The 22,762-nt window shown below is 32.3% G+C and overlaps 1 pseudogene; it reads right to left on the bottom strand.

The window, feature by feature from the left end:
* Positions 1–12,104: 12,104 nt before the first annotated feature.
* On the bottom strand, positions 12,105–18,454 carry LOC138945000 (uncharacterized; annotated as a pseudogene).
* Between the last annotated feature and the right edge of the window lie 4,308 nt (positions 18,455–22,762).

Below are 22,762 nucleotides of genomic sequence, written 5' to 3'. Positions count from 1 at the left end.
CATATTTTATAGTTTCATGTTTTCGAAACTATCGAATTTACAATGTCGGAGGCTTTAGCCGATCACAGGACACATGATAGCGTCCGCGTCGATCACCCGTAATGTGATACATTCAGTCGTTCGGCAGCCAGCAGCCGGCAACGCTAGTACCGATATAACTTGCTTCTTGTCGTCGCGCAAATTCAATTTATCGATAAAGTTCGTGGATTAATTCGTAAAAATTTGATCAGTAGTACAATTTGTGAGCGAAAAAAAATTTGCTAGTTACTCGTTGTGTCACACGGAAGTATTACTTATTGAGTCGTATGAGGGCAACGAATTACTACATAAAAGGTACGAATCAATGCGATCAGCTGTTTGCTACACGCGATGGATGTAAAAAAGAAAGACAGAGAGAGAGAGAGAGAGAGAGAGAGAGAGAGAGAGAGAGAGAGAGAGAGATTGATTGATTGATTGATTGATTGATCTTTATTAGCTTTCTCAGCTATTTGTAATACAAATTTAGTTTACATTAATTACAATATACTCCTTTAACATTCGCTTAAACGGCACAATTCTTTCATTACGCCCCAGTAAGCAATTTGATAACAAATTGTTGCCAAATTGGCATCAAATTCGCTCAAAACTTGGTAACAAATCCAGTGCCATCTGTGTCCGCATTAAGCTTGTGTTTTGGTGACAAAGCTTGTTGACATAACCTGACCGCAAATTGACGGCAAAAACCGAGCAAAGCTTGACATGACTTGACGTCAAATTGATGGCAAAAATCGAGCAAGATCTGCGCAAGACAATCTGATAGCAGATTGTCAGCAAAAACCGAACAAATTCTGCAGCTTTTGGCCATTCATATAAAAGTATATATTTAAATAGATTTAAAGCCTTAACCCTAAGTAACAAAATGATGATAAGTTTTGGTCATAAAATGACCATTAGATAATTAGACATTATATAAAATCATATATTAATATGTTAAAACATATAGGTAAATTCAAATAACTTAATTTATAAAATTGAAGATTTTTTTGGACAGAAATTGTTTGAATAAGTGAAAATCAAACAATTATCTGTCCGATTTGCAAAAAATCAATTCAATATCTGAATTTCCTGTATAAGAATTGTGTCAAAAATTGAACTGATAGAAATATATATATTATAATATTATTAGCATTTTGTAGGCTTTATATACACTCATGACAAGAATTTGAATACGGGTATAGATAATGAATAATGCGCCGCATAGCGATAAGCGACTGAACTATTTTATAATACTTTGTAATAAGCTGCAGATTTTGTTCGGTTTTTGCTGCCAATTTGCCATCAGATTGCGCACTCCAGATCCTGCTCAGTTTTTGCCAACAATCTGATGTCAGTCATGTCAGCAAGCTTTGCTCGGTTTCTGCCGCCAATTTGCTGTGTAGTTATGTTAGCAAGCTTTGCTTGATTCTTGCCGGCAATCTGCCAGCTTAATCGGTAATAACAACTCTTGTACCAAATTTGTAGCCTTTTTGCTGACAATAATTTGTAGCAAGCACTTGGCAATATCTGTTAGAACAGACCTGGCTGACTGGGGCTTTATTTCAGCTGGCAAGGCGTTATACATTTTCACTCCTTCGTAAAACATACTCTTTTGCGCACTCCTTGTTCTGCGATATTTTATTGCAATATCCCCAGCTTGTCGTGTTTACCTTTCACTCTCATTTCCCACAATTTCTAACCTATTTCTTACTTGCTCCGGTAACATGTTCCTTAAAACCTTAAAAATAAATATACACACATTATAATATAGCCTCTGTTTTATGGACATAAACTGCAGCGCTTGCAGCATACGCTCCACTTTGGTATGTCTATCACATTGCAATATGATCCTCATGGCCCGGTTTTGTGCTTTTTGCAATTTACTCAGCTGTGTTTCTCCCATATCAATTAACAGCGTCGCACAATACTCAAAGTGAGGTGCTATAATTGTCTTATATACAATACATCTAGTGTATGCCGATATATAATTACCTATTCTATTCAAAAAACTCGTTTTTTTCCCTATTTTCTTTAGCATATAATCACAGTGGTCCTTAAATCGTAGTCTATCATCAATAATTATGCCTAGGTATTTCATTATTTCCACACGTTCAATCTCAGTTCCATCCAAACATTTCAATGTTATATTACCTCGCAGTTCTTTTCTTATACTTCTAACAATCATATATTTCGTTTTTCCTGCATTCATTTTTAACTTATTTATATTCATCCACTCTTCTACTATAGTAAATGCCATATTCATTTTGCCCTCTAATTCCGCGCTGCTTTCTCCAGTTACATATATTAACGTATCATCTGCAAACATTTTTATACTACATCCTTCTGGACAGATTTTTATTATATCATTTATATATACTATAAATAATAAAGGTCCTAATACAGATCCTTGCGGTACTCCATATTCTGTGGTCATTAATTTAGACCATTTATTGTTAAATTGAACCTGCTGTATTCTATCCTTTAAATATGATCTTAACCATTCTATAACCATTCCCCTAATTCCATATTGATATAATTTCTCTAATAATCTTTCTCTATCTATTGTTTCAAAGGCTCGCTTAAGATCCATGAAAATTACCCCTACCATTTTTGCTTCACTAACTATCAATTTCCACTCATCAATGACTGTTTGAATCGCTGTTTCACACGAATACTGTTTTCTAAAGCCCGACTGATGTTCTGTTATAATACCGTTATCTTCCAAATATGTTTCAATTTGTTTTTTAACTACTAATTCTAACACTTTTTCAAATATTGGTAACATATTTATAGGCCTAAATTCACTTGCTTTTCTAGCTTTCTCTATTTTTGGAATTGGTATTATTGTAGACGTTTTCCAACCTTTTGGACAGCAACCTTCCTTCAAAGAATTATTTATTATATCAACAAATTCCTCTTTTATTACGCAAAATGCTGCCTCTAATATATCGCTAGTTATTCCCTCCTCTGTACCTTTCTTTTTCGGTAATCCCATAACAATTTCCTGTAAATGCTCTATACTAATCATTTCAAAATTTTCCATAATTCCCTCGTTTTCAATAACATAAATAATTCTTTTACTTGCATTTCCAGTTTTACTCCCATTTATAGATTTTACTATACTATTAATACTTTGTATATAATATAAATTAAATTTATCTGCTATATTGCATCCTTCAGTGCTGTCTAATATTTCAAAATCTATATTCTCTACTTCCCTCTTACCTCCTGGTTCGCCTCTAATTATTTCTTTTAGTGTTTTCCACATAGATGTCGGATTTTCTTTATTAAGATCTATCATATTTTCATAATATTCTTTCTTCTTTGTCTTAATTAATTTAACTACTGTATTTCTTTCAATTTTAAATTGCAACCAATTTTGTTCCGTGTCATCATACAATACCTTTCTATATGCCTCATCCCTTTTGGCCGCTGCTTCTCTTATTTCATCCTAAAACCACTTTTTCCCTTCCCATATTCTCGGAATTCTAAAATTTTTTCTAGGTGCTGTAGCGTCCAACGCATTTACTATACTATCAACAAACTTCTTCGCTCTCACACTGATATTCATATCTTGGTTTTTCTCTAATTTATTTTCCACTAATTTAATAAATTCATCTATATTAAATTCTCTATAATTCCTAACACTAAGTTCTCTGTATTTATTATCAAATTTATTCGCATTTAGTTCAACTTTTAGCCACGCATGGTCCGTTATTTTAGGTTCATGCATTACCTGCACTTCTATTTTATTATTAGCAAAAATTGAATCTATAATTGTTTTACTATCTTTCGTAATTCTTGTCGGTTTATTTACATATTGTTTCATGCCTAAGCTCAACATTGTCGTTTGTAACTTCCTTGTATAAAACGAATCTAACATAATATCTATATTAAAGTCTCCTATTACCATACATTCTCCCCGTATTATTAACTCTTCTATTATATCCTCCAGAAATCTCACGAAATCACCATGCGATGCACTCGGTGAATGATATATTACCATTATTATTCCTCTATACAATTTGTCTTTCACCTCAATCGCAGCACACCAACAATTCGATTCTAATTTTTTTACTAATACTATTTCATATTTAACATCATTCCTTATATATAAAACAACCCCTCCTGTATTTCTATTTTCAGCATCGCATCTAATTATACTATAACCTGGCACGTTCACTTCACTGTCTTCAATTTCAGCGGTCAATCTTGTCTCTGATAACGCTATGAATGCCGGATTTACTTTCTTCATAATCTGATGTTGTATCTCATCTTTATGCGCCATCAAACTTTGCGCGTTTGTATACAATATTATTTCCGCTTCCTTTTGTAGTTGCTATTTCGCATCTTTCCAGCCGGCTCTCCTCTTCTCCTCCTGTATCGCCCTTTTAAATGTTGGACATTCTGGGCTAAGGGCGTCGTGTTCATCACTTATCTTCAGGTTGTATGTTCGAATTTTAAACATACAATTTACACATTTTTTCTTTGTTGCCATACATTCAATCGCTTTATGATTTCCTGCACATTTGTGGCATGTTTCATCTCGCGTACAGTTTTTTGCAATATGATAGTATCCCCAGCATTTAAAGCATCTTTTAACATTAATGTGATTGAATATAGAACATTTTCTCCATCCTACATTTAGTTTCCCTTTTTTTAACATCAATTCATGCGTTTCTTCATCTACTTCAATTATTATCGAACCTTCTTCTTTTTCTTTTCTTCTAAGTTGATTATTATCATTTCTTTTTTCTTTAACTATTTTCTTCACTATTCGCATTTGGAATCCATCATTTATTGCATCAATTCTATTCTGCTTCTTGATTGTAGTTATTAAGTCATCATCATCCAATCTCATTTCTTCTTCGCTGATATTGATAATTTTTATTTTAGGCTTCATCTGCGGTGATTCCGTAACTTTGAAATTTTCTCCTAGTTTGTCCTGCACTGTAGCTTTCAGCGTTTTCATTTCTTCTCCAGTTTCACAACCCATGATCACTGTTTCCTTGCTTCCTTTTTTTAGCTTCGTTATTCCCATCGCCATGTTTTTGATATCTACCTTTTCTTTTATCAATTTTTTTGTAACTTCACTCTCTTGTTGAATCTTGGGTTTGATAATTATAACATTCTCTTTCTTTTTCTCTTTAACCGCTTCACTATAGCTCCTTTGTATTCCTCCTGTTGATCCACTTCCTTCTCCCTGTATCATTCTTTTCAGCTCTTCTAGCAATTCCTGCTTAACATTTCCCAATTCTTCACGAACTATTTCCTTGATCATCATTTTAATTTCCTTCTTACATGCTGTTTCATCCTTTATTTCTTTTACAACTTTTACCAGCCAATCTATTTTTACGTCAATAATCGATGATCCACTCGCTCCTGATATTCTATTCCCACTACTTGGCGTCGTAAACGAACCTGTAGATCCTGTAGATCCTAGCCTGTCCCTGCCGCCCCCGGCCACTGCCGATGCCTTCTTTATGTCTGCTTCACTTTCAATTGTAAATCTGTCAAATGGGCCAGAACACAGTACCAATTCTTGATTTTTATCGTAAATCCTATGCTTGCTTACACATCTTGGATGGTAAAACAGCTTAATTCGATTCACCTGATAGCAAGACTTGCATGTTACCACCTGATTTTTTATTGTCTTTTTACATGCCGAGCATCGATATTCAGCATATTCATCGTCCATGCCGATAATTATCGGCCGAAACCGCAAATATCAGCGTAAGCGATCAGTCACCTCTGTTCCACTGTCACACGTCAGCACTTTTGTGTCCACCTTTAATGTCTACCTTTCGTGTGAGACTTTGGTGTCCCAAACAGAAAATGCACTTCTCACGCCCACAAAACAGCATATCCCGGCTAGATAACACTCATGGCTAATGCCGGTCTATGCCGCTATGACTTGAATAACTCTCTATCACTCCCCGTAACTATTTAACCGTTTAAAAGTTATTACTTTTGCGGAGCGATGTTTGACACGTCTTCTCCTCCAGAGAGAGAGAGAGAGAGAGAGAGAGAGAGAGAGAGAGAGAGAGAGAGAGAGAGAGAGAGAGAGAGAGAGAGAGAGAAAGGAAGAGAATGAGACAGAATGTGTATGTGTGTGTACACGCGTATACGTTCTCTCTCACACATACACTCCATCACATGTAGCAAACAGTTGATCGCAGCGAGCGCGTACGCGGCCCGTAATTCGTTAACTATTTTGGCTTATAATTTAAAAACTAAGCCTCGGAAAAAATTTTGGCAAAGGAAAAATCGTCTTAGAATAGTGTCAAGTATATGACATTGTAAGGACAAAAGCTTGTTTTGAATCACCCTGTATACGAATATTGTTTTTCATTGGAGTGTAATTTTGATTATCTGAGTAATTTAACATTTTCTGCACAATTTTTTTACTAACTCTTTCTTACTTTTTTGCAATATTTTTGACATTATCTTCGACAAGGTGAGAAATTCTATTATCTTTTGGAATGTATAGCATGAGAGTTTCCTCCTATACAGCACTGAAGCTTGCAATAACATTGCTGCAACATTGCAATATTGCATATTGCAGTTTAATGTTGCAGAAATATTGCAAAGACATTATTTTACAATATAACTTTAGGAATGTTACAGCAATATTCCGAAAATATTACAAAAAAAGTATTTGATAATTGCTAGTTCATTCGTTTACCTATGCAGCGCATGTTGCGCTATCTGTTCCGCATTTAATTTTTAGTCACGATAATTATATAAAGTTTACAAAGAGCGGCTAATAAGATTAAAAAGATAAAATAACTATTTTTATTAGTTTAAGTCATGTGATATGATCCCAATACAGGGGGCTCAGACATTGGACTAAGAATTTTTCTAATAGTTTCCATTTTTATATAAAATCAAAAATTTGATAATAATTTTCTAATATGCAAAATACTTCAGATTTTAATAAATAAATTTTGAGATTATATAAAGACAAGAGAGATGTGAAAAAACTCGTATCCACCACGATCTTTTTGCATCCAAATATCTGAATATTTCGGATACAAAACAATTGTGAATTTACACAATTGCAAATTGAATTTTTTCTTATTTCTCTTAAATATTCTCTGTCACTGAAGGAAGTCGAATGTGTACTAAAAAATTTACATTTTATAATTTCGTTATTATTATAATACAGAAAATCTATATACGCACTAGATCCTGATTCTTATAGGTCTAATTTCTTATTATTTTTTTTCATATGTTAAAGATATTATGTCAATAAATATACATAAAGCATTATTGCATATATATTATATTGCTAAGTTGCTGCAATATTATATTGCAATATTTCTGCAGGCGGACATTTTACTGTTACTGCAATATCATAACATTGTTACAGCAACATTTTGCAATGTTTCTGCAATGTTGCAATCTTGCAGAAAAATATTGCTGCAATGTTGTTGCAACCTTGCGGTGGTGTATGGGTTCTAATATGCAACTTAGTAAATCTTCTTTTTTTTTTACTGTGGCCTGCACATAATATCCTGTCTTCTGAAATAATGCCGGAAATTACTTAATAAAGTAAATTTTCATCATTTGTTTATACATTAATTTACAGTCTACCGAAAAAACGACATGCGTTCCAATAACACCAAAGAGTAAACAAATACTTTTACAAATGTTTTTGAAAAAGTTTGGAAAACATTTTTAAAAACATTAAAATAATAAGTTAAATCACTTTTTATTTATTGAAAAAGACTAAAATTTTAACATTTAAAAAATGTTGTTTAGATGTATATAAATACGTTGTACAAATAATTATTTTTTATTTTTAAAAAATTTATTTATCATTTAAAACTCGTTTTTTTTACTAAAAAGACATTTATATTAAAAAATATATTTTTAGTATATAATAATTTCATACATATGAGATTTTATCACACAGATACGCATGCATGTATCCGCTCATGCGTGTGTGAGAGATATAAATTGTTACATATATTAAATCATTAAATATTAAATATTAAAATCACAATTTTTAAACATAAAAAAATCATGAGTTTTAAATGTGAAATAAATCTTTTTAAATATTTTGCACATATTACATGTTTTTTGTTTTATTACTTAACACAGTGTACTTCAAAAATTTTTAATTAAATTTTATTAAAAAAAAATTATTTAAGATTTTTAAAACTTAATCATTTCTTTATTTTTCACAAAATTCAACTTAGTTATTCATAAAATAGTTTTGACATTTTCAAGAATCCGATTTATGTCGTGTTTAATGTTATTTTAATCGCAAAAATCTTATTAATCCATTAAAATTATTTTTAAACGGATAAAATGTAAAATATAAAAGATTTTAATGATTTATATGAATTTAAATATCATAAAATAAGAACTAGACTTTTATTTCTTCTTTTACTTTTTTGAAAGTAATTGTAATGGATTTATGAGATTTTTACGGTTAAAATGACATCAAATACGATATAATTCGGATAATTTTTACTTAGATAAGTAAAAAAGTTTTTTGATTTTCATCTAATCGAAATTCATCCGAATATTGTGGTGTTTGGTGTTATTTTAATCGCAAAAATCTTATTAATTAGACCAGTAAAATTACGCTCAAAAAGATAAAATATAAAAATTTTATAAAAGTTTTTATATATTTGATTGGTACACTCCGAAGCGTTTGATGGAATAATCGGGGCGAAGAATCTTGGTCTTCGAAGCGAAAATAGCGTCAAGCGGAGCGCATTGTTATATATTTATTTTCTAAAGATTTATAGTATTATTAATTATCTTATGGTTTTAATTATGCTTGTGTAAATTTGTATGTAATAGTCTTTAATGTCTATAGGTGCGCACTATAGGGCATCCAACCGAATTTATAAATTAAAAAGTTAATTAAATTAATAATAAGTAAAAATAAATTAATATTAAAAAGTTATAAATTAAAAGCATAATTTGCTTAAATGCTTGATACTTTTGTTTCAAGAGTAAAAAGTAAAAAAAATAAAATATAAAAAAAAGTAAAAGTAATTTGTTGCAGATATTTTCTACATTATATTCAATTAAGACTAAGAAAAATTTATTTTAGGAAATTTATTTCATTGCACATGCGGATATACCTAAAAATACTTTATTTAAAATAAAGTATTTTAAATAAATATTTTAAATAAATATAATTATTAAATACTTTGCTGCAAATTTGCTAAATAAAGATCACTGAACTATGTACCATACTAGAACGCGTACGGCTCTGCTGATTGGCGACCAGAAATGTGGGATTGCGAGAGTTGTAGCTTCTCAGATCTGTTCTTGTCTATCTAACTACGTCGACCACGTGACCAGATGTATTATTCGTTCTAAAACCATTATCATAGCTTGATGTGCAGTTTTTTAAGATACACTTTACCATTTTTCATAGTTATTTTAATTCTCTGCTTCTTAACATTTTCAACCATCAGCATAGAAATAAATATTTACGTAGTATCAAAGATCGCGTGTGATTTGGTGTGATTGCGTGGCAGGACGATGTTTTCAGTCATGGTAGTTCACGGTAAAAAGAGATAGCTCTGAAAAGCTGCAGCTATCCTTTAGTGGCCGTGGTAGTAGTGGTGGGAATATAGCCGTGCACATTCCAGTATGATATATAGTTCAGTGATTATTGTATACTTTTCTAGTAGGTTATAAACCTCTAAATTACTTTCTAATAGATAAATACTAATATACAAATTTTTAAATTCTTATAAATTATTCATTGTAACGTAATTCCCACATAACAAAAGTTGATCTAAGGTATGTCCATCGGATATATCTCGAAGGATTTTCAGATATTCAGGGTTTATCCGTATAAAACCTGAGGATATACTTAGGATATACTGAGGATGCCTATATGTCCGCTTATAAGATATCTATGCGAGATCCTAAAATGGATATCCTTAGGATGTCCAATTATATAACGAAATTCGATCCCAACAATATCCACTTGATATTTGTAAATGCCTTTTGTACTATCTTAGGTTGATTGATATGAAATAATTAGATATACAGGGTAACCCATTTTAAATGCCTATCTAAAATATTTTGGAAAAAATGCATTATATTGAAAAATATTTTGGACAAAAGTTGTTTCATTTTTAAGAGAATAATAAAACACAGTTGTTTGTGTCACCAAGATATAAGGTAAATGTCATTATAATTTTTTAAAATAAAAGCCCCTATTTTTTACTGAATGTTATTGTAGCTGATATCGAGACGTCAAAACATTAGATATATATACCTCTCTTGTTTAAACCTTTCCTGAGTTAAAAGAGTTTAAATAAAAGTTAAACAGCTGTCAGCATTAGAGTTATCCAAGGTATACTACTCAAGGTAACGTTAACCTTTAAGATTATTAAAAGATCAGACCAAAATCACTGTTTTAATGCTTTCTTATTAAAACCAAAGAATTTTTGTCTGAATCTTTTTTTCGAATAATGCATTTCTTTTGAGATATTTTAGATAGCTATTTAAAATGGATCACCTGATATCAAAGAAAAAATGATCAGCTAATAAAAAGCTTCTAAAAATGAAAGTCGTTTAAATGATGATATGTTATTTATATTATCTTAAGAAATAGATGTTAGAACTATAATATATATATGTTAATGTGTTAGTTTTTCATAAGTATCAATTAAATGTTCAAATATCAATTTCTTAAGATAGATGTAAAAGTCATTTGCACAATTTTAATCATTCTTAAAAGCTTATATAATTATTTACTTATAAAATTCTTATAAGAATATATTCTCATAAAATAAGATATATTTTTATAATATAAATAAAAACGTTATAACTTTAAAAAATTTTAACATATTATTTTTATATTTTATACATAAAATGAATAGTGTATTTCATGTTATAAAACTTTATTTAAAAATTTATATATATATATTATTCATTACATATATTTTATTTTTTAAACAACATAAACAAAAATAATATTCTTATTACGAAAAACAGATAATTGCACATTTCAAAATTAAAAAATTATATTGCAGTCTTAAGCACAACTGTTGTGCCTCCGGAGAGGCACGGTAGTTGGGATCGTTTGCCGGAAGGAATTTGGGAATTCGGGCTCCGCCTGAGAACTTTATTTAAATAATTCGGACACTTTCCACATTAAATAAATAGATTAATATCAGATTTATTTGTGGTTTGGTTTATTTACAATGTTCCCGCACTTTCGCTCACGTCGCGTATCACGATAACGGTTATCTTAACGTGCGCGTGTCTAGAGTCGAGTTTCGGTCTCGAGACTCGCCTCTCGCTTCTTCGTGTATATTTCTGCCGACTGCGTGGCTATTTAATATTATAATAATTATTGATATTCGTTTTGACACTCGCGGTTGTTAGAGATATTACTCGCGTAAAGGAATAAAGATTGCCCGTTTGGTAGTTATTGTGACTACCCGCGTAATATTAATTAATGATCAAGACTGCCCGCGTAATATTTATGGTAAAGACTGCCCGTTTGGTAGTTACTGTGATTACCCGCGTAATATTAATTAATGATCAAGACTGCCCGCGTAATATTTATGGTAAAGACTGCCCGCCGTTCGTTAGCGGTGGGCCTTTTTATTAACTCCCCTTGGCTTCCCGGGAGGGGGTCGTTTAGCGACAAGGCTGTGTGTCATGTCGCTTGATTTTGGCAATCTCCGGATGCAAGCTAAGAAGTTCTAAGTAAGACTTCTTTGCTTGCACTTTCGCAATTTCTTTATTCCTTTTTATTTCGCTTTTAAGTAGGACTTCTACGTTGCATTTTCGCAATGTCCTTCTTCCGCTTGCCCTGATTTCCGCGTTTTCGCAATGAAATGATTGCACGGTCGCTCGGGCTTAGCACGTGGCTCGCGTTGTCAGCGCTTTGTTCGGTCAACGCTCGTAACGTGATCTGTGTTTGCGTTATACGTTGAGCAATCATATAAAATAATATGTATTTAGAATAATATATTTAATAATTCGTGTATAGCCTGTTCGGGCTATAACAACAACTTTAAAATCTATTTAATATCAGTCTGATTATGAGAAAAAACAGAAATAAAATTATGAGAAAACACAACCCTAGCATTTGATTAAGCATTCATTTTTCGTGCTTTTTCGGATGCATGACGAAGCCATGATTTGATTGGTTCCGAAATTTCATGTTCAGTAGCTTGTGGATATTTTATTTAAACTGCACCTAGAATACATATAAGTGTGTACATTAACATATCTGTTCTTTGATTCACTTTGAACTAGATCTTTCTCAATCTCTCTAATGAATCTAATTATAATAATTATAATAACTAGATGTAATGTATATACTGATAATAACTGAGCAAAGTTTCAAATCTGAAAAGGTTCTGTTGTTTTTCTTTCCATACCAACTATACTCTTTTGCAATGGTTACTGCAAAAATTCTTTTCATTAAATTTAAAACAAGCTGTTTTAAATTTTTGCCACCAATTGTTGAAAGTTTATTTATCTAGAAAAAAAGTAATTTATTTTAATAAGCAAATATAAAATATTTTTTAGATTAATTAAATTTAATAATTTTAAGTTTTAAAAATTGTAATAAAAATACATACAAAATGTTTCATTTTCTGATAACAGAAAAACATCGAAAAATCAAAGAATAAATGTGTATATTACTTTTATAATTTACAAATTTTGTAAAGATATAATCAATATATATAACATATTAATATTTATATTTATTTTACCAATTTATTACGATAATTATTATCGATAAGAGCCTCTTCTAATTGATTTAAACTGTTATCAGTTTCTATTGGAAATTGCAACATAATATCTACATCTTCATTATTTTCAGTGGAAATGCGTCTTATATTGTCATTTTGCAATTGTTCAAAGAAATCTAATTGATTTTGTAAAACCAAATCTAATTTTTGCTTAAGCACGGAAAGGCGTCTCTATATTTGATGCTTAAATTCATTAAATCCTAAAGGAAAAAAATATTCAGATAAATAAAATTTGATATAGAATGTGATTTTATTCAGCATTAGAAAATAAATCTTTCTATTTAATACACAAATATATATTAAAACACATAATAGTAATTACTTTAAAATTTAAATAAAAATAGCAATTTATGTACCTGTTATGTCATGTTGAATATTAGAAGTACTTCCACAAGAAATGTTTTGATTAGAGAATCGCTGGACATTTTGAGAATCTGTAATTGTAACTCTATAAAGTAATGCTGTTGTTACTCGGCAAGTAGCCAGCCGGAAGTCTGCCGCCCGGCGAACACCAGCCGGGCAGTGGCAGAGGCGCCTAGCGCCCTTTTGAAGACTCAAATTACCGCCGTTGCGGTAAACAACCGTACGGCCGTTATACGGCCGCCGTTACGCCGAAAACCGAGCACAGCCGAATGCTGCCGGAAGATCCCGAGCGTCACCCGCCGAAACGCCGCGTCGTTTCGGCCAGGGGAAGCGACACGTTTACCGTAATAATTACCCGCCGAAAACAACGCGTCGTTATCCCCACGCGGGGGCGAACGACGCAATTACCGCTAGACGCTCGGGGATAAAAAGGCAGCATTTCGGCATCTCAGTACCAGAACGATTCCGGAATCCGCTCGAGCAGTACATTTCGAGGTACGATATCAGATCCGATCCTAAATTCGCAGCAACGACGGAATGTGAGGTTGACGTATTCGCAGCTTCCGCCGAGCATTCTCGGTTTCCGTGCAGTCTCTGAAATCCTCACGTAAATCCGACCAACTCGACGAGAGCGGAGTGTTCGCCGCTCTCCTAGAGTACGGTCTACTATCCGACCGCTCCAGCCAGCTGGACCGTAGGTTTGCGAGTTCGCTGCCTCGTCGAGCTTTCTCGACTCCGCCGAGCTATTCTCGACTCCACGGACGGAAGCAGGGACGGAGAGTTCTCCGCCCGATCGAGGGTACTCGATCTCCGATCGCATTCCCCCTACAACTAGGAATACGCGAATAACCACGCGACAACGATCCGCCACGTTTTTACGATACTTGCAAAGATAATCATCGCGCCGAAATACCTGTCGCATACTACTCTACTGTATTCCGCGCACCGTCAAAATAAACCCGGCCTTGCCGTACACACGCCGAACGACCGCGCCCGATTTCTTGCGCGTTTCGCGTGCCGTCACAATAAACACAGTTTGCCGTACGAGTATCTTAAGCGGTTCGATATATCGAACATCGCGCACCGAATAACGAACGCGAATTACAGCTATCGCGTTGCATAATCCGCCGCGCGAAACCTATTGTAAATCGACCATTGCCGAAAGAGGCAAATAAAGACGATACCTTCTAACTCCAAGTTTTTCGTGTGTCTCACCTTTGCACGAGCCCTGATCCCAACCGAGTTCATCCGCGCGCTCGCGAAAAGTAACCCCGTTACAATGCTATAACATCTATTTTTTATTTGTAGATAAATAAAAATAGCAGTTTATGTACCTGTTACGCCATGTTGCATATTAGAAGTACTTCCACAAGAAATGTTTTGATTAGAGAATCGCTGGAATTTCAATAACTGTAAAAATATAATTACATAAATGAAAGCTTTTTCTTACCTTTTTTATCTTATTTTTTAGAAGACAATAATTGTAAATTAAAATTTCTTCTGCTTTAAAATATTGTATTACAATATATTTTTCAAAAAGTATATGTATATATATATGTAATAATAAAATATATATAATTGAAAAGTATCGCACTGTTTATCTCAGTCAAATTATTCAAATCATTATAATATAACAGATATTAACTATTTAATTATTAAAACAATTTACCTTTTATTTGATGAATGCTTGAAGAAAAATTATAATTTTGTTGATATTGTATATGCTGCGTTTCATTTTCTTGTTCTAATGGACAGTTTTCCTTATCTTGTAGCATACGACGTGATTTCGAATGTTTCGAAATTTGTGGTACTTTTGGATAATTATCTATTTTCTTTTTTCTAACAAGTTTATCAGTTTCCTCTTCACTACTTGAAGAAATTACCTTTGTTGCATAGTCTTCTTCTTTTTTTTACAACTTCCGTGTCTTCATCTGAATTCAAATCTGCTAATTTTTCAGGTAATTTTAATTTATCTTTTGCATTAATGAAAATATCTGAAAGCGACAATATTTTGAAAATATGTTTTTCTTAAAGCTGCAAATAAAATTTTCAGCACCAAAGTAAGTTCAACTTTTACCTTCCAAATATTCTTTTAATAGATACTACTGTTGAATTATTATTATTAAAATCTTTTATTTTTTCGACTGCTTTATCATATTCTTTTTGATTTGTCAAATTTGGCCAATATACTGCAGATTTATTTTCACACGTAAATCAATTGTTAGGTATGATTTGAAGACCATCCTCAAATTCGACAATATGATATTTTTTATTCATATTGATTGTTATCTATATTTTATTTTAAATATTTACAAATAGTGAAAAAATTGATAACATTTAATAGTAGTTAGTGGGCACTATGGGGCGTCAAAACAAACCCCCACTACTCAGCCACTGGCGCCGACCCCTGCTGTGCCTGTCTGGGGCCCTCCCCCCTAAGGGTGTCTGTGGGAAAAAAGTGGAGGGGCCTCGTGGACGTCTACGAGTCAAATTTCCATTTAAATTTTTTATTTTTTTATTTTTATTTTTTTTATTTTTTTTTCGGTCGCGTGAACATGCTCGGGTTCGAACCTGGGTCCTCCACTTCTCCAAACAGGGTCCTAGTATGCTGAGCTATCCGAAAACTTATTAGAATAGAAGTTAAACGTAGTATTTATGGAGAGTAGTTCTTTATTTTTTTTATTTTTTATTTTTTATTTTTTTTTATTTTTTTTTCGGTCGCGTGAACATGCTCGGGTTCGAACCTGGGTCCTCCACCTCTCCAAACAGGGTCCTAGTATGCTGAGCTATCCGAAAACTTATTAGAATAGAAGTTAAACGTAGTATTTATGGAGAGTAGTTCTTTATTTTTTTTATTTTTTATTTTTTTATTTTTTTTTAATTTTTTTTTTTCGGTCGCGTGAACATGCTCGGGCTCGAACCTGGGTCCTCCGCCTCTCCAAACAGGGTCCTAGTATGCTAAGCTAGCTGAAAACTTATTAGAATAGAAGTTAAACGTAGTATTTATGGAGAGTAGTCCAGCGCTAAGATAGGGGTCCTGGCGGTCCGATTGGTTCTCCCCATAGTGCCCAGTCCTCCGATAGGTTCCGGCGGTTCCGTCGATTTAAAAAAAAAGTGGATTGGAAAAACGAGCCAAAAAATAGTGCGAGGGAGAAAGCGGGCAAGATGTCTGCCGGAAAGCAGACGTGACAACAACCGACAAAATGGCGACTGTCGAGACTGGAGATGCGTCTAGACATAAGGCATCCAGCCTCCCCTCCCCATACGGAAAACCGAAAGATATCGTGCGGTATACAACATCGTCCTATCGCCCCCCTTAGAGGAAAACCAGGGGAGATGTACGCTATATGTCGCCCACCCACTTCCACCCTTCCTGTTGAAAAGAGAAAGTTGGATAAGGTACCGCTAGAATAAACTAGATGCTATGACGTGGTAACGAACACGTGCGTGCATGTACGGGTACGATTGTCCGAGGGGGGTGCGCCCCGCTGCACAGATAGACATACGGTAACAACATCGCTGGAGACGTTAGAAAGGGTCTTGGAATATATACGGGTACTTGAGGCTGTTTGACGCTGAGACTTAGGGCAGAGTCTATGACGTCACTGAGCCGTCGGGAAGAAAGGAAGGGAAGAAAAATATTTTTCACCTGGTTGCTTTAAAATAAAAAACATCATTATTTATATTATGCGGAAACATTGTACATTGAAAAATTTACATATAATTTAATATTTATTTACAAAAAGATTATTTTCACCGCTGCGAAAAGTACACAAAAGTATATTACGCAATATAGCAATAAAAGAGAGAGTGTCGAGAAAAAATAGAAAAATCATTGTTCAGATACATAACCATACGGTAGCGAATTTCGACTATCGATAAATCTACGTTTTAGTAATACGGGCTCGCATACTTTAGTTTCGTCCCGTGTTACGATCTCGTGAAACGCGGTACGACGAATTGCTCTAAAGCATAGATTTATCGAAGTTTTCGGCAATTCTTCTCCGTTCTTTTCATTTTCCTGTGCTCTCTCTTTATTTAACAATAAATTCTTAATGCTGTTAAAATTAACCAACCGAGAGTTTTCATAGTTTAGAGTTATGCCCTTTACTTTACAGCATTCACGCGTACGCTCATCCGGCATACGAACAACATAGGCATAAAATTTTGGGCCACCGGACACGAACGCCTCGATATAACTACCACGACCGTAGCTTTCGAGCTCGTCCGTCATGTCACCCAGAAAATTCCCCGTATGCGGTTCATACTCATTCGGTTTACCTGTGCTTACGTATATACACGAATCAGTATCATAATATAACACCCGTCGATCTAAACGTTCTAAATATTCATATAATTTTAAGCGCGCTTGAGCCGTCGTATATGCCGCTATCGCAACATTAGTTATAGGTGAGGGCGTGACGGCCTCTTGTCGCAATCGCCACGAAACATATATTACATCGTCGTTCACGGGTAATATATCGGTTATCTCATGCTAGCTACTCGTCAGTAATGTCAGAAAACGATGCAGTGTTCTCACAACCTCAGTATTCGGCAAATTGGCCCGCTGGCCGAATTTTCCCCAAATGAATTTAAACAGAGTTTTGCAACTGAACGTAAACCAGGGTTCAGCGCGACGTTACACTTATCGAGAACAATACCTTCGGTTTTTTCGTACTCCCGTAGATACCGTTCTTTAGCGTCATCGTCGTCTCCGCATTCCCCCGGCCATCCGCTTGCTTCTTGTTTTAATTGTAAGAATGAGTTTATATATTCGGCGAACAAACCGCCTTGTCGAGATGCGCGATCGAATTGACTAACTTTATATTGCCAAATCTCGCTTACTGCCGTCACGAGATAACCCTTTTCGACTGCCTTTCGTAATTCGCACGACACCCACGTACCCTTGAATTCCCGCTCATTAATGCTGTCGTGCGTGCAAGATGTCTGCGCAAATGTTTCGCAACAACTACGACATAAGGCGAAAAGTAATTTTCCGCGTACGCGATACGGGAGTACCGGATGAAATAGGTCGCGTGGTGGGAGTACTCTGCAACGTATGAGCCCTTCAATCGTATCGAAATTAAAATTCGGTGCCCTTCCGATTATTGCGGAACATTCCTCGCCGACGTAAATATCCGGATGGTCGATTGGGAACAAAGAGGGTACAAAGAGCACACGTCCACGTATCGTATTTTCTCCGTATCCGTAACCTCATAACGAGTCACGATATTTCCCGTGCGGCCGCCGAAAAATGCATCGTGAGAATCGAGCGGAGATGTTTCCACCATCGGATGATTTTCGAGATATTCGCGCATTTCGTGATTATCGCGTCATAATTTATCAAAATTATTTTTAACAAAAAAATTAATTGTTCAACCAAATCTTTTTTTCATTGGCAATATTATAGATCTAAATTTACTTCCGCGATGTGAAATATCATCCGCTAAGTCTGCATATTTTTCTTCCTATATAAGATGCAAAGTTCATCAAGCGAATTATCTTTTCAAATAAACATATTCAAATAATCATCAAACAAGAGAGTCTTTTCAAATAATCAGTAAGATGTACCGACACTATCTGCGCATGTACAAATTCGATACGATACAACACACACAAATAATATTATTTTCTAAAATAATAAATTATTGTTTATTTTACAATCACCAAAACAATGAGCAGCTAAAAGCACTTATTAATAATTATAAATTATTTTACTTTAACAATAAATTTGTATTTTCAAATAAATAAATTGAATCAGCAAAAATTGTTCTATTTCACCGAAAAAGAAGTTTTGTTGTAACATTAAACTTGTTAAATTCGTTAAATTTAACAAATTTTTAATTTAATAAAATTTTTATTTGTTAAATTTGTCATATTTAATTTTTAATATTAAATTTGTTTCTTTATTTTGTTATAATATTAAATAATTCATTATAATAGCAAAATATGGACATATTTTTCATATATGCAATAACAACAATTGTATTACTGATTAAAATTCTTTTTCTCTATTAGATCAAAAAACATTTTAATAATTTATAATGATATGTTTATGAAAGTTTACTCTATTTAACTATTGAAAAAAAGTTTTGTTTTCTTACGATATTAAATTACTATTTATACACACACATTTACATCGCAAAAAATTAACCGATACTTTACTGTAAGATTTTGTTATACTATTAGTAAGATTCTTTTCATTCTTACCTCTAAAAATTCGGGTTTATAGATATTAATGAACGGTTTCATGCCAACCCTAATTATAAAAATACCTTCTTTAGAATGAAACATATATTGCTCAAGCCATTGTTTGCGTTCTACGATAAGTACATAATTAGATATTTAGTATTACTTTGTCTTTGTGACAAAATTTACTAATTATTATACTGATTTACAGTAAATGACAATTTTTTTTTTCATTTATTAATTCCTTTAAACTTTTTACTAAAAATATATAAACAATATTTGTAAAAGCATATAATAATAACAATATCTTATGTATAAGATTTTTACCATAGTCCGTTTGCTTCATTAATTTAAATGCCATGCTAAAAGGAAATCTACCGATCTGAGAAATATTTTTGAGCTTTTGTCGAAGAACGTATTGATGATGTACTATCGATATAATTGCGGGAATTATTAAAACTACGAACAAGGCGCACAATATCAAAAAGATTAAGTCCATTTTTGTAGCCTGTAAATATATTAAACAGCCCAAGTTACCAAATATGTAATGCATAAATTATTATAAATACTTTGTAAGATTGAATTTTACACTCACACATTGACAAATATTTTATTGACACGATGTTTATATCATTATTATCTTTATTAATTCAGAAAATTATATAAAGATACTTTATTAAAGAAGATGGAATATAATATGTATATAAATATATATCATCGATGAAAATTGAGTATAAAATTAATGGTTGAGAATATTTCGTCGGCAAAACATTTCTCGATTATTTCTATGTAACTCGTCCAAATTTGGAATCTGTGTTCATTAATCGAAAGATTCACGAGATAAATTATTTATATTCATGCAATAAATTATTTATATTTTATTTTTCTACCGTATTTCATTGAGTTCTTGAAAAAGTTTTGCGGTTTAAAACGTATAATTATTCTTTTTTGCTTCCTCATAGAGGAAGCTTTGTTTTTGTGACAAAATATTTTTTCGAATTTTTTTATGCCAATGTGTTCAAAATGTTCCAAAACGTCAAAAAATTATATTCCTAGAAAATGTATGTATCTGTGTATGTATGTATGTACGGAATGTTTGTACAACTCTAACTTCCGCAATTTTTGAGATATCTGATCAAATTTTTTTATATGAATAGATTATTATAAAAGGATGGTTGGTTATGAATTTGGTGATAGAGTCAGCATCAGTGAAAGAGTCCATTTTCTATAAAATTTTGAATTTTTTGAAAAATGTATGTATACGAATTATACTCGGAAATAATTTTCGCAAATTCTGAGATATCGGGTTAAATTTTTTACACAAATAGAGTATCATCAAAAACGCTGAAAGTGAAGATAATTTCCAGCACGTGCAAAAATGTTTTGGTCAACAACGGAATATTAGTATTGAAACAGTTATCAAGTCATTAAAATGCATTACTGACAGCTCCGTTCTTTTAAACTGTTTATCAATGTTTCTTGTGTGTTATCTTTTCTTATAATAAAATTAATTAAGTTTTTCTTAAATGAGTTTTTATATTTCTGAAAATCTATAATCTACAATGTAAATGTATAATTTATAATTATATAAAAATAAAAAAGTATGTAAATTAGAAAATAGCATATTGCTTCTTTATCTTCTATATTTTTTTATTTCGCTCACAAAGGGGATTTCCTCTATAGAGAAGTAAAAATTGAAAAACCCACTTACTTTAAGGAACTTAAGTTTTGTGAGATAAAATAAAATAATGAGGAAGTAATGCGCAAGTTTCTAATTCGCATGATTTTCAGTTTGTTTAACAATAATTTAAAGATATGATATATATACGTGTTCACAAAATATTAAAGCAATATTGAATTTCAAATTTTTGATTAAACGTACATTTGAGCATAAGCGCTCCATCATTACTGTTTAATTGAAATATATGTACAGTATATAACCGAGTTTCAAAGAATTATAATTTGCAAAATTAAGTATCCGCCCGTATTTTGTTTCATGAGTTTTTTCATTATTAAATTATTACATTTTAACTTTGCACGAATTACTTTGTGTCTTGAAAAAAATAAAAAGCAAAACCATGAATTTTATCTAAATGATACTGAAAAAATGCAAGATTTCGGTACTTACTGTTTGTTACGTTGGAGCAAACAATAATGCTTTGCCAAAATATTTGTCACTTTTAGCAAATATCGCTGCGCTTTACTACTAATTATAAATCATAATTTATCGTGCTTTATATATAAATATAGTATAACTAAATATAATAAAATAACCAAGAAAAAGAGAGAGGAGAAGAATAGATGCTTTAAAAAAGATGTTTTAGAATAACTTTTTTTTAAAGCAGAATATTATATAATTGTTTTTACTTCTTCTCGACATAAGATTCGATCACGAAATGTTGCATCTTAATCTTTATTATTCAAGTCTTAATCTTTATTATTTTATCCTATCTTATTTTTATTTTTAATTCTCATTTTGCGCGACTCGAACCAGCAATATATAATATGCAATGCAATACACACAACGTTACCGTATCACTTATCTTATATGATTTCTCCTCGCAAACATTTGAAATATTTCTATACGATTGTGTGAACTACCCTTTGATAACAATGAGGTACGAGATGTAAACGAGATAAAAACAATAATTGTTTGCATATACATAGTATATCTAACAATAAGTAATAATATACAGGATGTAACAGAGCGCCGTATCAGCCGTTTTTGAGGAAACAACGCATTTTCGTGAAAAATGTTTCATACAAAAGTTGTAGAGCTCTAAGTGGCGTATTATATAATAATATTAGTATGATCTTGAATAACACCGTCACATAATGACATTATGTTTATAATTTGCAATCTTCTTGAATATTCAGCTGATCATGATTGTTACTTGCCAAATCGGTTACGATAATATTTTATAAATATTTGATTCTTGCTTTATTCTTGACAGAAAATTTTTTACATTCGGTAATTACTGTTAAATTATTGTTCCATTAGTGATGTGTGCACACGTATTAGATAATATACAATACATTTATTGCAATTTTACATTTATTAAGCGCATTTTGTTGTCTAAATGCGTTTAATAGTTTATTATTCTTTTAATTAAAATATATTTACGTATTTAATTTAAATACCTAAATATTTGAACTAGAAAAAAGATCGTATATTACAATAAAAATCGCGCACGTATTACGATAAGAGAATATAAGTGTTTGAATAAGTCAATAGAATTAAAAAATTAAGTAGTTAAAAAAGCTCAAATAATGGATGAGAATCAATAATAAATAAAAATCTAGATCAATTGAAGCCCGGACGCTGTACTTAGAGCATGAACAATAATTATTATCTATCTTTTTTTAGGAATACATTAACTATGTGTTACAAATAGTTCAAACATTCTGACTAGTACTCTGCGTTGATACCACTGCTT

The sequence above is a fragment of the Polyergus mexicanus genome, unplaced genomic scaffold (genome assembly GCF_030449975.1).
Source record: "Polyergus mexicanus isolate NDT 795.1 unplaced genomic scaffold, iyPolMexi1.0 SCAF_3, whole genome shotgun sequence".
Lineage (NCBI taxonomy): Eukaryota > Metazoa > Arthropoda > Insecta > Hymenoptera > Formicidae > Polyergus > Polyergus mexicanus.
The sequence above is the reverse complement of the archived record's forward strand: the minus strand, read 5'-3'. Positions and strand labels throughout refer to the sequence as shown.